The 17049-nt window shown below is 43.4% G+C and overlaps 1 long non-coding RNA gene across 1 annotated transcript in view; it reads right to left on the bottom strand.

Moving 5' to 3' along the window:
• LOC123375813 overlaps window positions 1–17049 on the bottom strand; it is a 119991-nt gene that overhangs the window by 10452 nt on the left and 92490 nt on the right. Inside the window, exon 2 of the long non-coding RNA XR_006581581.1 lies at window positions 5216–5378. This is a non-coding gene — a long non-coding RNA (uncharacterized LOC123375813). The remainder of the gene's footprint in view (window positions 1–5215; window positions 5379–17049) is intronic.

Raw genomic sequence — 17049 nt, forward strand, 5'->3', positions numbered from 1 at the left:
ATTTGCACTGTAAAAATACAAAAGAAATCTTATTTGTCAATTCACCTAGTATAAGTACTGTGGTACAATCTCTTTATCATGAAAGTTGAACGTACAAATGCAGAATTATGTACAAAAAAACTGCATTCAAAACAAAGTAAAACTTTAGAGTCTACAAGTCCACTCAGTCCTTCTTCTTATTCAGCCAATCACTCAAACAAGTTTGTTTATATTTGCAGGAGATAATGCTGCCCTCTTCTTGTTTATAATGTCACCTGAACATGAGAACAGGCACTCACATGGCACCGTTGTAGCTGGAGTCGAAAGATATTTACATGCCATATGCACTAAAGATTCACATGTCCCTTCATGCTTCAACCACCATTCCAGAGGACATGCATCTATGCTGATGACAGGTTCTGCTCGATAACGATCCAAAGCAGTGCAGACTGACGCATGTTCATTTTCATCATCTGAGTCAGATGTCACCTGCAGAAAGTTGATTTTCTTTTTTGATGGTTTGGGTTCTGTAGTTTCTGCATCAGAGTGCTGCTCTTTTAAGACTTTTGAAAGCATGCTCCACATCTCATCCCTCTCAGATTTTGGACGGCACTTCAAACTCTTAAACCTTGGCTCAAGCGCTTTAGCGATCTTTAGAAATCTCCCATTGGTACCTTCTTTGCATTTTGTCAAATCTGCATTGAAAGTGTTCTTAAAGCGAACGTGTGCTGGATTATCATCCGAGATGGCTAGAACATGAAATATATGGCAGAATCTGGGTAAAACAGAGCAGGAGACATTGAACTCCTTGGGGGAGAATTGTGTCACTAAGTAATGAACGCATTATTTTTTTTTAAATGAGCATCATCAGTATGGAAGCATGTCCTCTGGAATGGTGGCCGAAGCATGAAGGGGCATATGAATGTTTAGCATACTGGCATGTAAATACCTTGCAAAGCTGGCTAGAAAGTGCCATGTGAATGCTTGTTCTCACTTTCAGGTGACATTGTAAATAAGAAGAGGGCAGCATTATCTCCTATAAATGTAAACAAACTTGTTTCTCTTAGTGACTGGCTGAACAAGAAGTAGGACTGAGTGGACTTGTAGGCTCTAAAGTTTTACATTGTTTTGTTTTTGAGTTCAGTTATGGAACAAAAAAATAATTGACATTTGTAAATTGTACTTTCACGATAAAGAGATCACACCACAATACTTGTGTGAGGGGAACTGAAAAATACTATTTCTTTTGTTTATCATTTTTACAGTGCAAATATTTGTAATAAAAATACTGTCTAAAATGAGCACTGTACACTTTGTATTCTGTGTTGTAATTGAATACATTTTAAAATGTAGAAAAAATCCAAAAATATTTAATGAATTTCAATTGGCATTTTACTGTTTAACAGTGCGATTAAAACTGCGATTAATTTTTTTAATCGTGATCAATTTTTTTAGTTAATCACACGAGTTAACTGCGATTAATCGACAGCCCAAGTAAATACCATTAGTTTTTAGATTGCTTTGGGTTTCATAAGCTGCAAGAGAATATGTACTGAGAGTCTGGTATTTAAAATACAGGCCTGAGCCTGCTCCCATTTGAGCAAGTGGCAAACTGCCACTGACTGGATGAAGAAGGACAGGGTTCTAAAGGCTTTAGCATCTCTTCCATTCCATAATTTAAAGTGTCCATATAACCCTACCACCACCACCAAAAAAGTGAGTTTCAAAACATTAACATGAGACAATATCAAATCTAACAGATCAGAGAAAGTGTGAATCAAAACTAACACCATCTCAATAATATTATTTTACAGCTATATAGCACCTTCCATTCTAAAGCAGTTCACACATTAGTATAGCACCACAAAATGCTGCCACATGGTGTGGAAAAAGTCAAACTGTCCACAGTATATTTCATAATAGTTGATAGAGAGTTCCCATTTGGCAAGGGATACTGAGCAAACCCCTACTCCTTTAAAAAAGTATCACAGAATCTTTAGTATCCATGGAGAAGAGGCAGGGCCTTTTTTTTTTATCTCAGTGTTGGTATCAAGATTATCCCCATACAGTAAATTGTACTGAACTCATTTTACCTTGGAAGGTTAAAGGGCTTGGACCCTGCATGGACCTGAACCCGTGACTCCAAGGCGTGCTTAAAAAAAGTCCTAGAGACTTGTACATCGTGTTCAGGATTCCCCAGTAAGTTTTCAACATATTCTATATCCTTTTCCTGTACCGTATTTTCCGGCGTATAAGACGACTGGGCGTATAAGACGACCCCCTAATTTTCCACTTAAAACATAGGTTTTGGCCTATACTCGCCGTATAAGACTACCCCCCCTTCCGAGGCTGAAGGACCCACCACCGAAGACCCGGTAGGGAACCGTCCAGTGAGTACACCCCCCACCCACGTCCTGCCCCCCCTCAGAAACCACAACCCATAACCCCCCCTGCCCTGCTCCTTGTCCCCTGACCGCTCCTTCCCAAGACCCCCAACCCTAACTCCCCCCCAGGATCCCACCCCCTGCCAAACTTGCCCCGCTCCCTGTCCTGACTGCCCCGACTCCATCCACCACCATCCCAACAGACCCCAGGAATTCCCACGCGGCGCCTACCCAACCCCCCCTTCCCCATCCCCTGTCTGCCCCCCCAGAACCTCTGCCCGATCCAACCCCTCCTCCCCCGCCCCAGTCCCAGCCCTGGCCCTGGCCTCTTACCCCTGCCGGGGGCCAGGGTCGGAGCCACAGCCGCGGGGCCCGGCTCCCCAGGCCCGGCCGACACCGGAGCCGCAGCCGCGGGGCCCAGCTCCCCGGGCCTGGCAGACGCCGGAGCCGGAGCCGGCGCCGCAGCCGCGGGTCCGGCTCCCCGGGCCGACACCGGAGCCGGAGCCGGCGCCGCAGCCGCGGGGCCCGGCTCCCCGGGCCCGGCCGACACCGGAGCCGGGGCCGGCGCCGCAGCCGCGGGGCCCGGCTCCCCGGGCCCGGCCGACACCGGAGCCGGGGCCGGCGCCGCAGCCGCGGGGCCCGGCTCCCCGGGCCCGGCCGACACCGGAGCCGGGGCCGGCGCCGCAGCCGCGGGGCCCGGCTCCCCGGGCCCGGCCGACACCGGAGCCGGAGCCGGCGCCGCAGCCGCGGGGCCCGGCTCCCCGGGCCGACACCGGAGCCGGCGCCGCAGCCGCGGGGCCCGGCTCCCCGGGCCGACACCGGAGCCGGCGCCGCAGCCGCGGGGCCCGGCTCCCCGGGCCGACACCGGAGCCGGCGCCGGCGCCGCAGCCGCGGGGCCCGGCTGCCCGGGCCGACGCCGGAGCCGGAGCCGGCGCCGCAGCCGCGGGGCCCGGCTGCCCGGGCCGACGCCGGAGCCGGGACCGGCGCCGCAGCCGCGGGGCCCGGCTGCCCGGGCCGACGCCGGAGCCGGGACCGGCGCCGCAGCCGCGGGGCCCGGCTGCCCGGGCCGACGCCGGAGCCGGGACCGGCGCCGCAGCCGCGGGGCCCGGCTGCCCGGGCCGACGCCGGGACCGGCGCCGCAGCCGCGGGGCCCGGCTGCCCGGGCCGACGCCGGGACCGGCGCCGCAGCCGCGGGGCCCGGCTGCCCGGGCCGACGCCGGGACCGGCGCCGCAGCCGCGGGGCCGGCTGCCCGGGCCGACGCCGGGACCGGCGCCACAGCCGCGGGGCCGGCTGCCCGGGCCGACGCCGGGACCGGCGCCACAGCCGCGGGGCCGGCTGCCCGGGCCGACGCCGGGACCGGCGCCGCAGCCGCGGGCCCGACTCCCCGGGCCGACACCGGGACCAGCGCCACAGGTAAGCCGTCCCGTCCCCTCCTCCTCCCCGTCCCCGTCCCCCACACGCCCAGCTTACCTGCCCACTCCTTTTTTCAGGCTTCCCGCGAACATTTGATTCGCGGGAAGCCGGGGAAGGGGAGGAGAAGGAGGGCGGAGCGTTCAGGGAAGCGGTGTCATCTATTAAGCCTGCTCGGATTGGCTGAGTCAGAGAGGCAGGCTATTACAACCTTTGCCAATCCGAGCAGGCTTTGTATGCATTAATGGCATACACCAGAGAGACGCCTCCCAGGATTGGCTCAGCCGAAGCCTGTTTATACCCGGCGTATAAGACGACCCCGATTTTGGGGGGTTGTTTTTTAGTTTAAAAAGTCATCTTATACGCCGGAAAATACGGTAGTTTCAGAGCAACTAGAGACAGAGAATCAAGGACCTTCCCTCATGTCTAAAGCATTGTTTCTCAACCACGGGTCTACAGACCCAAGTCTTCCAGGGGGAACATCAACTCATCTAGATTTTTGCCTAGTTTTACAACGGGCTACATAAAAATAGTTTCTCTAGAAAACTAAGTACAAACTAAAATTTCATACAATGACTTGTTTATACTGCATACATACTGAAATGTAAGTACAATGTTTATATTCCAATTGATTTATTTTATAATTATATGGTAAATATGAGAAACTCAGCAATGTTTCAGTAATAGTGTGCTGTGACACTTTTGTATTTTTATGTCTGATTTTCTAAGCAAGTAGTTTATAAGGGAGGTGAAATTTGGGATACACAAGACAAATCAGACTCCTGAAATGGCAGTCTGGAAAGGTTGAGAGCCACTAGTCTAAAGCACTTGATAATTCAAACAGATCCTTCTTAATGCAGCACAACCTCTGGATTGTTTTCTCACTGTGTTTAGACAATACCAATGTCATTTCAGGCTCCCACCCTCTCCACCACCACCATTAACCAAAAGTTATTTATATATCAAAGGGGAAAAAACAACAACCACATAATGTGCACTGGACCAGACACTGCTAGACTGCCCGAAGCCAAAACACAAAAGGTTGTGCATGTAATTTTTTTTGTAGTATAATCATTCTGTCATGTATAATGGATGCACAGGCATAGTGCTAGCTTTTGAAAGCCTCAAGCAAAGCTTTACTTTATTCCACTAAATCTCGTGGGCTTCAAACAAAAGCGTTCTCTATGTCAGCACCACAATGCTTAGCAATGAAATTCCACAGCCAGAATGGGTCCTTAGAGCTGAATATATCTTATAATTAGATTATATTATTTTATATTGGCAGACCATTAAATCAGAATTCCCAGGTACTTTGAAGTCCCAAGGAGGAGTGGGGGGGGGGGCAGGGGGGCAGTCATGAATAATAACTTAACTTAAAACACACTAAGAAAGTTATAAAGCTTTTGAGGGTTTTAAAGAGAAAAGGAAGTAAAGCACGTACCTGGATATACAAAGAATGTGTTGTGCAGATTCTACAGCCTTAAGAGAACCAGCAGGGTAATTCTTACCATTACTCACTGGGTTGAGCATTGTAGCACAATAGGTGATTGGCAGCTGGGGTCTTTGATATTTACTTTGCTGTTCAAATTTGGACTCTGAGGTAGCTGTGGAATTTAAAACAGAAAAATATGAGAAGAGATACTGGAAAGACATTCAATATCCAGCCTGAGGAGTGGAATCAGATGCAATGGCTACAGTGGATTTAAAAAAAAAAAAAGTAGTAGTAAACATGTTGTTTGCTCCATCTGGTGTAAGTATGTAGTACTTATCTGGTTCCCAGCACTATAGTATCCCAACACCACAACACATTAAGTTATCTTCACAACCACCTTGCAAAGTAGGGAAGTACTAGCATCCCTCTTTACAGAGAGGGAAACCGAGGCAGAGAGATTGTGTGACTTCCCCAAATTCACACAGGAAGTCCATGGCAGAGATGGAAAATGAACCTAGGATGACTCAGTCCTTGTCCAGTTCTATAATCACAAGACCATCTTTCCTGATTTTTTTAGCAAAGTAACTGGACAACGAAAGTCATATTGTCATAGAGATGGGCCTGAGACACAAAGTGCAGATTTAGTTCTGGATTTCAAACTTCCAGAGTTTTGAGGAGTTCTGGCCATGGTTTTAGTTCACACATGGCTCCCTGTTCTAAAATGGCCAATGTCCAGAGCTGCAGCACTGGGTCTGGCTGGACCCTCTAGAGCATGGCCTTTGCCTTCTTCTTAGGGCTTAATTATTTGAAGCCCAGAGGTGTTTAAATATGTTCTGTGCTATTTACTTAAAAACATGGCGTGTGGCTCAGAAGACCATGAGTCTATCGTGAATGGCACAGTTACCAATTAAATGCACATAAGCAACATTAAGACTAGAACGCATGAGTTCTGACTCTCCCAATAAGGTACATATTCAGCTCCACTAGCTCAGCCACTACAAGCGTATCCAGTAGAAGGCAGTGCATGGCACGCATATATAAATCAGTACATTATGAGGGGCTACCCAGTTAAGGCATACGATACCTCATCCTCAAACTCAATACAGGCCATCTGGGATGCATTGGAAAACAGTCCAACAGTTATGCACTGTTTTCTGGGTGCATATATTACATTATACATACAGCTGTGTGAATGAGCTGCAACATAATTTATTCAGCAAGTTTCACTTCTCTCTATTTGCACCATGTTTGCAGATACAGGGATAGTTTCTTGAATTAATCATTGGAAGTTGTTCAGAATTTTTTGTAAGTTTCATTTACTCTGTGGCCTGCTATTTGAAATTCAAAATTTAAATTATTTCTTAATTATTATTGTTCATAATGGTTTCTTGTTCCCAGCTTGTAATTCTTATGGAACGGTTTCTGGTATAACTTTACATTTGCTTTCTGAAACTAGTTAACCATCCAAGAGCATTAAAGAGCATAACCTAATTAACTCTCTATGAGCAAAGAGTTTTAGCAGCATAAACCATACTAATGTTTATTTGATTTTACAACAACACACATAACCAGCACCTATCCCAGCCTCTAGGTGCCCTTGACAATTAAATTAAAAATACAAGCAACAATAAAAACAAAGCTAATAGCAACCTCCACCACACAAAGCAGTAACTTGTTAGACCTAGATTATGTAAAGCAGACAAAGCATTGGAAAACACCACTGAACCAATTTATAAAAAATCCTGGAAATATTTTTGAAATATTTTCCCCTAATCTTGTATTTATATGTACACACAGAGAGTGGTATTCTGCAATGTTATATTCATGTGGTATTGGGATAGAAAATATGACTTTCCCCTAAAAAACCTACAGCCTTCACTTTGAAAGGAAGGAATGGCTCTATTTAACACAGCTTAGCCTCATAATATTATTAACCTTATTAAATATTTTTGCATGCCTGTCATATAAAACTGAAAAAATTCACAGTAAAATGCTGAAGGGAGTGCCATGATACAGGGAACCACCTTCATATCTTCAGGGAACAGCCTTATCCCAATAGACTTTCAAATGAGGATATAAGTAACACTGGGGGTTAGGGGAATGGCAACCACACTTTCCCATATGCCTGTTACCATGATATTAGAAAAATGTCCAGATTGTTTTCAATTAAAGTTCAGGATCATGATGAGTACAATAAATATGTATATTTTGTTACTTTGGTTATAAAAATAAATAACCTCTATTGCTATGATATTAACAAGGATTTAAAACAAAAATGGAACGACTCACTGCCTGTTCTGGATTAATGGAACTATTTCAGAGAAGTGGGAGATACTGGTTAAAAATAAGTCACAGCTGTAATTTTAACATCAATATGTTAACATACCAACAACAAACTGCTTGGACTCTGCTTTATTTCCTTTTCTCTTTTGGCCTAAGAAAATAAGTGACTTAAGACAATCACTAATAATGAGAAATTTACACAGCAGTTAGTAAACATCAGTTCAGACCTGTTCTCTGCCCTGAAGAGTTTAAACCTAAGGGCCAGGCTGTGTTCAGCTGCTCCTGAGGTGCAAGATGACTGCATGACCTTATCTCCCTGTACAGTGGTTTGGCCATGGCCTTGCACTGCTGCCACCCACCATGCATTGGCTAACATTGCTTGCTGTGCATGTAAGGGGGAGGGTGCATGCTGAATTTCTAGAAGGGTGCTGCAGTGCAGAAACACTTCTGCAGGCCAGGGAACTCAAAGGGAACTCACTCCCTGAGACAATTCCTCCCAAAGCTCTCAGAGGCCATGCAACTTGATACCACACCATAAGCCAATGCCTATAAGACATACATAGCTGAGCCTTAAGTTATATAAGGCTAAGGCAATGGCCAGGACAACAATATATGAATAGTCTGGTAATTTACCCTAGTGGTGTACCACCACAGAAGTCGGCACAAGAGTAGGGACTAGCAGGGTACCCTAGGATATAAATGAAGGAACAGAATACCAGGGAAGAGGCAGGAATGGGAGAGAGGTAATTTCCATTACCAGTGTGCCTAGTCTTGTATTCTCTGCTAAAAGTGGCATAGTTTTACCTCTGGGTATCTAAAGCACGTGAGCTATACTGTGGATTTAAAAAAAAAAAAAAAGACACAGCCAGGACAAGACACTGTAGTTTTACCATGAGGTAAACTAAGCAAGGTCAGACCAGACCTCCGCCTGGGGCTGACCTCCTCTTTAGCATTGTTTTCCTTTAAACATGCCTAGGTCAGTAGTTTCAAGCAAGAAGGACGTTTTAATGAAAAGGCAGAAGGAGATTTTGCTTGTTAAAACAGATTAAGTCACCCTGAAGCTTTTCTCACAGGACTTAAAGTGAAACTCCTAAGTTTTTGCCCAGCTCCAGAAATGACTCATTGCAGACAGTAACTTGCATCACAAAACTTGGCAAAAATAGTGTTTGTTCAGCAGCATCCCAAGACTCAAACCACTGTATTGTAATGATTTACTGTAAAATAGACAATAAAGTCACACAGGAAGTTGGTATACCATATTAATGTGATTCTTGAAACAATACTTTCCTTACCGTGAATGTGGTAGAAGGCTGAAGTACTCGCCAGCTAGCAAAGTCTGAAAATTTCAAATCACCTGATTCTGTATTTATATGTAACTTCCCACATCTGTTTGAATAAGTAATACCTTACAATTAATTGGGGAGGGGGACATAGGTGGCTGATATATTAAGGATACATACCACTTTCACTTTGCTCTTGTGAAGCAAAGTGCTGTTTAAGTGTGGCTATATTCAGTACATACTAAATGTTACCAACTGGTCAGTAGGTGTTAAGTGTCCTCCTCTGTGCTCAATCCAGAAGAGCTTCTCTCTTTCACCAACAGAAGTTGGTCCAATACAAGATCATTACCCTCACCCACCTTGTCTCTCTAAATTATCAGGTAGACAGATGAGTTAATAAGCTGAATTTATCAAAGCTAGTTATGAGATTTAGCTACAGTACAGTGTTGCAAATCAGACTTCAGGAAAGGGTAATTTACCTCGGAGCCACTCCCCCTCAGTCAGCCTAATAATGTTATACAAAGAAATACTGTTTAGGCAAGATATTTTAATGAGGTTACTTCTGAAAAACTGAATCAGGAACTAGTGAAAATAGGTATGGTTAAGCACACATCATTAAACATGTACATATACAATTATATGTACACACACACGGAAGAAAGCAAGAGACAGATCAGTTTTGCCCAAGTGAGATGTATAAATGTTTGTTATGTTGATTGAGATGCTAGATTTCTTTTTAATTTAGTCCATAAATATAGTTCTGTATCTTCAGCATTTTATTAGATCTTATATACCAATGTGAAATTGATTTTCTCATTTAGTTTGTTTATTCATATTTCAGTTCTCAACTTTATCTATGTGAACCACAATTAATTTTTTATTACAAAAATTGATCAATTAAACAACAAAAAACCCAAACATTTATGCATCCAGGATACTGTGTAAAGCCGAGTCTCTCACTCCACTCACTGTGTGTGTGTGTGTGTGTGTGTGTGTGTGTGTGTGTGTGTGTGTGTGTGTGTGTGTAAATGTAGTTTTGTACATGGGTGTAATTACATATAATTAAACATACCCACTTACGCTATAAAATGTATTGTAATTCTATCTTTCACCTTCTGTTTGGAAAGAGAAGGGGGTGAGAAAGGAAAACTGGAGAAGTTCCCTGTGACGTAAAAATGACTGATTAAGGGCACACCCTACAAATAATTAGTTAGGAGAGTAATCCTTTCTCCTGCAAGTAGTTCCATTGACGTCAATTGAACATTTTAGGTGAGGAAAGATTACTCATGTAACTAAGGCTTTGCAGGATTAGGTCCAAACATATTCCAGAAAGTTCTCATATGTCTCCAAGTCTATCCTAATTATCCAATCTATAAATGACTCAGAATAAATAAATAAATTCTTCAGAAGTTGCAAATCATCCCTCCTCTCTGGATTTTCTCTCACTGTTTTACAGCTCTCCCCCCATTTTCTCCCCCACCCCCTGTCATAGTGATGCATACAGTGATTTGAGGTAACATTCTCTATTGTACAGTAATCCTATTGCTGGGATGATATTAAATAATTCCCAATATAAAACCAATGTTTTTTAAAATAGTACACACACACTCACTCTATGGTTATACAAAACCATAATGAAATCCCAGAGCCTATAGCTAGAGCTTCCTGCTGTATTAGAACAAAGGCAGCACATCCCTATTTCCCTTAAAACATTTGATAGCATGATCTTCCATCATTAATGCATAAATCTAGCTTGTAGAAGACAGCTAAATGATATAAAGCTTTTAAGATATGAGGGATTAACATGGGAAGAAAATCTCCTTTCCCCATAGCACCTCAATCATACTGCTCCGTAACTGTACAAAAGTGACAGGACATAGTAACTGCACATTACTTAAATGAGTCATGCAAATGTCATAATATGCTTTCCTCTACTGATTTTTAGACTTGAGCCAATCTTGTGCTTATTCCTATTAACTGTATAGCAGTGTATACTGGTATATATATATATATATTTTAACCCCACTAATAGAACAACGTTAGCTCAATAGTATCACATTTCTCTTACCACATACAGTACAGGATGTATAATATTCCTCTTAGTTATACATTAGGCACCCATCAAAATAGCATTTTAGCAGTTTACAGTTTTTTGAAAACATATACATGTTTCACGTTGCTGATAACATCGCCACATAAAACTACAAACCATATTACAATGTTGAGGCTTCATGTTCACCTATACCAACACTGAGAACTGAAAACCCTATGAATTTGTAACCTAAGAGGTTCCTTCTAATGTGAACCATTTATATGGAACTCCTCTGATTTTGCACTTCCTTCTCACTACCTTCTCTAGCTCTTTGGCAGTTCTAGGGTACCTTTGCTGCTGCTTCCCAAACCTCTGCTTGGAGAGGAAACCCATTATTTTTAATACTGTTTGTTTGCAGGGTTTTGGTTTGTTTAGTAAGTATTTGGATCTAATATTGAGCCAGGTCCTTTTGACTAGATTTTGAAGTTCTTACCTTTCTTGTTATTTGTGCACAACTCCCAGAGAATTCAGTGGGAGTTTTATCAAAGTAAGTGCCACCGCTGAGTAAGAACTTCAGAATATGGCTCACAGTTCCCTGACTTCATTTTCTGATCATCCTGAAAACGTGACCATGCTCAAATTTCCTGAAAGTACTATTCATTGTTTCCCCATCACTAGAGTCTGTGTCTGGCAACACAAAGACAAAGTGAACGCTTGCCAGAGAGCAAATAAGTCATGTTATGTGGAAAACCTCAATCAAAGCAAGTTTGCTTACAGATAAGTGTCCTTCTGCTTGTGATAAAACATAGTATACAAACTCTCATATTGTTAAATAGAGGAAGAGGAAAAGAGAAAGAGGCATCAGAAGGGAACATCCTTATGAGACTCAGTGATCTACTTAGTCTACATTCCAGTCTGATAGTGACCAGCACCAGAAAGCTTTAAGACCCCCCACAACTCTTAATGCACTTAACTGTGCAATACTATAAAACTGAGTGAGGATATTTTTCCTGACTGGAGCCAGTGATTAGCTTATGCTCTGCAGCATGAGGACTGAGAAGCCTTTTAAAATTTTATCCTAGCTACTATAGATTAAATGTTTAAAATAAAATGTCTATCCTTTTAGAACCTTATTGAACTATTTGCCTCAGTAACTGAATTCACAAAATGGCCCTAAATGTACTAAGGAAAGAAGTGTACTGTATTCATTTTCATTTATAACTTTACCTCAGAGAGGCAAGATGCAGTAGTGGTTTGAGCACAGGAGTGGGAGCCAGGAATTCCTGGTGATGACATGGACTCCTAATATTACTTTTCATGTACAGTAATTGCTGTAATTGACACAGGGATGTTACGTGATCACAAACAGGAAGGAAGATTGTCCTAATGACAATGAATGGGAGAAGTTTGAAAGAGTGATCCATATTATGAAAAGGCTTGAAAACCTCTGCTTTAATGGATCTCCTCCAATCCATTCTAAATAAGGCAATTGATAAATACTGTGTCCTACAGAAAGCATAAGTTGCCAGGCTTTTTTGGCTATTTTCTTTAAACCTGACAAAAAGAGAAAGATAGTAAGAAATACCAGGGGATGAGTCACTTGTCAGATTTCTACTGTACAGATATGAAGAACAGAACATTGTGTTGACTAAATTCAGATGAAATCCCCTACAACTTTTGTTGCTTCCATGTTTCACAGTGACTGCAGTTCCTAGTATTTTTAAAAACTTGTGCTAGAGATAGGCTCAGACCAAATCCACAGATCTAGATTTGGATCTAAATATGCAATTTGGAAATGGTCTCTATTATGATCCCAACCCTAACATTATTTCTCAACACACACACACCACCCCCACACCTGGGAAAAGTTCAGGTACAGATTTATTTATGAATCTCCCATTTGAGGAAGATTCATATGCAGAATTTTAGTTCTACCTATTATAAAGGTATTAAGCTTGGATCCAGGGTTTTAGATTTGGCCCATTTCTCACTTGTACAATCAACTGAGAATAAGCAGGGAAAAGTAGCAGACCCTTAAAATAGTAGAATATTAGCATTACCATTTGTTTTCCCCAGCTGGAATTTAGCATCATCATTCAGTGCTCTTTGGCTGAACGTTTCCCCAAAAGAGTTAGTTGACCACAGTAGCAAGAGAAAGTGCCACTAACATTGTAGACTCTCAGAAGGCCCAATCCTTCAAGGTACTAGGAACTCTTCACTCTCATGGAATTCTGGAACCTAGTTTAGAGACAGGTTATGCCTGACTTTTTGGCAGGTGCATGCAGTGGGAGAAGGTACAAGAAACCTTTCCTGGAACCCTTTCCCCTCTAGCCAAGAGCCAACTACAACTGCATTTGATGGACTGCTTCCTTTTAGAGACCCTACGACTGAAACCTCTCCCCAAGAGTTGAGGAAGAAAAGGTGCCAGTCTCACAAGGAAAGCATACTATTATCCTTATGGAAAATAGAGGCCAATGTACAGATCATGGGGTCAGACCTCTCACTTATTCCTCATTTCAAGGGAGATCATTCATTTTAGTCCTATTGTTTATCTATGTCCCACACAAGTTTTGGATCCCTTCACTTTTATTGTTGAAGATTGATTGTTTTTTCTGATTATAAATCAGGAAATGATAATTGTAGAAAGTTATTTATACTAAAGGAACTAATCCAACAGCCTTTTAAATGTCCTGCATGAATCATTTCTGTCCCTCATTTTGGGTCTATGTCACACATGGAATCCTATTTGCTAGGCTGAGAGACAGGCACACAATCTGGCTCTATACTTGGGAGGGATGGGACATAGCATGGCATTAAAAATAGCTTTTGAATAAGGCCTAGTTGGCAGCAATTCCGATTGTACAGAATCCTTGATAGTGCTGAAGTGAGCTTCCAAGTTATAAAAAGCTTAGTTACTACAGTTCTGAGGCTCAGTCCCAGCACTGCTTAGAGATAAACACTTAGTAGAATTAAGAGTCTTTCCTGCATTAACTGAAAGATTTTCTTCCTATATTTTCAGGGTCACGCACTGCTCTTGAGTCACATGGACCTAGGGTAGTATAACCTTCAGTAGTAACATTTAAAAGATAATTACTGTGTAAAATAACAAAACACTGTAAATATTGGCTCTACTTAACAGTGGAAAAAATGCAACCCAGCCTTGCACCTTTAGTTAAACTCACTGACTTCTCTGTAAAAGAAGGCAGCTGGGTTGTTTATCGCAAGTGACTGTACTGGATAACCCCATTTGCACAATTCAGACACTGACAGTGCACCTTCTTAAGGCTATCCTACCTCCCAATCCTTTAGATACAGAGGTTTTGACAGCTGAATAAACTAGAGATGGGATCAAGTCGTAAAACATGAATCCATAACTAGATACCAAACACCATAAATTTCAGGGTTGTTTGGATCAGAGGCTTTGGTTTGGATCATCATCAAGGTAAGAGAATCACTTGCTAAATACAGATGAGCATCTGGATTTCAAAACTCCTCTGCCCTATGCACCAAAGTTTGGGGTATGGTCAGAGGCAGGGTTTGATATTAAATCTGGAATGAACATTCCTATAAGGAGACAGCACCCTCTAGAAGTACTGTGCAAAAAAGGGTACCGACAACTTAGCTGATAAAACAGATTTTTGTTGGTTTGGAGAAAATATCAACCACATTTACATAGCAAGTGTCAGCAAGAATACTGGTTAACTGACACTTAACTGTGAAGTAATCATTACTTAGGCCCACAATAGTTGGGCCAGGTTCCCTGTAACTGATTCAAGGAGCCTAGAACTCTAGAATAAGAATGCATTCATACAGAGGGAGAGTAAACAAGGGTGTCAACCACACTCACTTGGAGTTTTCCATAGGGTGAGAAGAGAAGCAGATTTAAAGGTAGGAGCTACAGCCCCTCTGGGGAAGGTTATTAAAAGAACGTATACTGTTTCAGTGCACCCCCCGCCATGCCTACTCCCTAGCCAACACTACTCTACACACCCTCTACTACTCACTACACCCTGCAAGCTCCCTGGTGTAGTGGAGAGAGGATGGTCACTTTCATCCACTACAGTCTTCTCAAGTGGCAGACTTCACCGCCAGGATCCTCTGGCACGGTCTACACTGGCAAAAGCTAGGATGTACCCTGGAATTAACATGGTCTGTGAAGTCAGGCACAGAATCCAGGAGTCCTGTCTGCCAGTACATTCGATATTGGATCTTTACTGTTTTCCACAAAAATGAATGGCAGCTTTGGCAAAGATAACAGCATTTTTCTCAAGTGTTAAAAACTATCATTCTGCCAAGATGGCAAGTAATGCTATCTAGGGACAAAAGTATGCAAATCTGCATTCATTTGTTCACTAGCATACATGGCAAAGTATCATCCTTGGTCAAATGATGATTAGTGAAACACATACAACAGCTATGATAAAAGGAATCAAACACATTCCATGACATAAAATGATATCTTGGGGGCATCAGGAAGGAATTAAGAGTCCCAACAAACATCTTCAGGAATCCATATATACACACTGCTGTGGTACTACATCATGCAATTGTCTAAATGTATCATGGGCGGATTGTTCATATTTTTGTACAGGTCTGAGGCATGATTACTGATCATTGCCAGAGGATGGAAATCAATGTGCCAATGACCTGATATATCAAAGCTTGTTGTCCTTATTTCTTTTAATGTATTTTTAAAAGCCACCTATCCGAGCCTCCAAGCAACCTGGCTAATTATTAAACCACAATGCAAAATAAAACCAATACCAAAGCAGTAAGGTTCTATTCATCATAAAAACAGTCAGCAAATAAGAAGGGTCATACTGGGTCAGACCAATGGTCCATCTAGCCCAGTATCCTGTCTTCCAACAGTGGCCAGCACCAGATGCTTCAGTGGGAATGAACAGAACAGGGCAATTTTGAGTGCTCCAACCACTGTTGTCCAGTCCCAACTTCTGGCAGTTGGAGGTTTAGGGACACCCAGAGCATAGGATTGCATCCCCTTGATTTCCCATTCCTCAATGCTTAATTACATCTAAAATATACCCCCAAAAGCATGAAACCAGATCTCTTACCATCCTGAGTTTTCCTTGCTCACCGTGGAATCCTAGCACACAGCATTCTCAAACTGTACCAAGATGCGATGTGGCATCATGCTGCTCCTGTCTCTTTTTCTAGCCACAAACCACTCAGTGACCTTCTTCTGGTCAAACACTTTGTGCAGTTTATTTACGGCATTCTCCCCATCACCCTTACAAATTGTGCAGTTCAGTATTTACAATAACATAGGGTATGTCTACGCTACAAAATTAGGTCAATTTTATAGAAGACGAGCTTTAGAAAGTGATTTTATACAGTCGATCGTGTATGTCCCCCCTAAGCACAGTAGGTCGGTGGAGTCCATCCTCAATACCATGGCTAGTATCGACTCACAGAGTGGTGCACTGTGGGTAGCTATCCCACAGCCCCTGCTGCCCATTGGAATTCTGGGTTAAGCTCCCAATGCCTGATGGGGCAAAAACACTGTTGCAGGTGGTTTGGGGTACATGTCATCAATCTCCCCTCGCTCCCTCCCTCCCATCTTGAAAGCAATGGCAAACAATCGTTCTGCGCCTTTTTTCCTGGGTTACCCGTGCAGACGCCATAGCACGGCAAGCATGGAGCCTGCTCAGCTCACTGCTGCTGTTGTGAACATTGTAAGCATCTCACGCATTATCTTGCAGTATGTGTGGAACCTGGCTAGAAGTCTCCAGCACAAGGACGATTGTGAGGAGGACATGGACAGAGACGTTCCTGAAAGCACAGGATGTGGCAATTGGGACATCATGGTGACAGTAGAGCTGGTTGATACAGTGGAACGCCAATTCTGGGCCTGGCAAACAAGCACAGACTGATGGGACCACATAATGTTGCAGGTATGGGATGATTCCCAGTGGCTGCGAAACTTTCGCATGTGTAAGGCCACTTTCATGGAACTTTGTGAATTGCTTTCCCCCACCCTGAAGTGCAGGAATACCAAGATGAGAGCAGCCCTCACAGTTGAGAAGTGAGTGGCAATAGCCCTGTGGAAGCTTGCAATGCCTGACTGCTACCGGTCAGTCAGGAATCAATTCAGAGTGGGCAAATATACTGTGGGGGCTACTATGATCCAAGTAGCCAAGACAATCAGTGACCTTCTGCTAAGAACGTTAGTGACTCTGCAAAATGTGCAGGTCATAGTGGATGGCTTTGCTGCAATGGGGCTCCCTAAC

The sequence above is a fragment of the Mauremys mutica genome, chromosome 8 (genome assembly GCF_020497125.1).
Source record: "Mauremys mutica isolate MM-2020 ecotype Southern chromosome 8, ASM2049712v1, whole genome shotgun sequence".
In the NCBI taxonomy this organism is placed as follows: Eukaryota; Metazoa; Chordata; order Testudines; family Geoemydidae; genus Mauremys; species Mauremys mutica.